This window comes from Arachis duranensis, chromosome 2 (assembly GCF_000817695.3).
Source record: "Arachis duranensis cultivar V14167 chromosome 2, aradu.V14167.gnm2.J7QH, whole genome shotgun sequence".
NCBI lineage: Eukaryota > Viridiplantae > Streptophyta > Magnoliopsida > Fabales > Fabaceae > Arachis > Arachis duranensis.
In genome coordinates, this window is record NC_029773.3 from 68864941 (window position 1) to 68865231 (window position 291).

Here is a 291-nt window from a genome sequence, read left to right on the forward strand (position 1 = left end):
CTGAGCTTAATCAACAATTGCTCCTGATGACAGAACAGTTAGCAGACTTTAAAGAGATGCTCCATGAAACTAAAGTTACTAACAAGAGCATAGAACTGCAGTTAAATCAAGCAAAATAGCAAATATCTAAACAGATAACAGAGGAATGTCAAGCAGTTCAATTGAGGAGTGGGAAGACCCTAAATAACACTGTTCAAAAGAGTAAAAAGCCAAACAAGGAACAATTGACAGAGGACAACCAAACCACTGTTCAAAATCCCTCTGAGGACAGTAAGAGCCCAGAGAGGAATG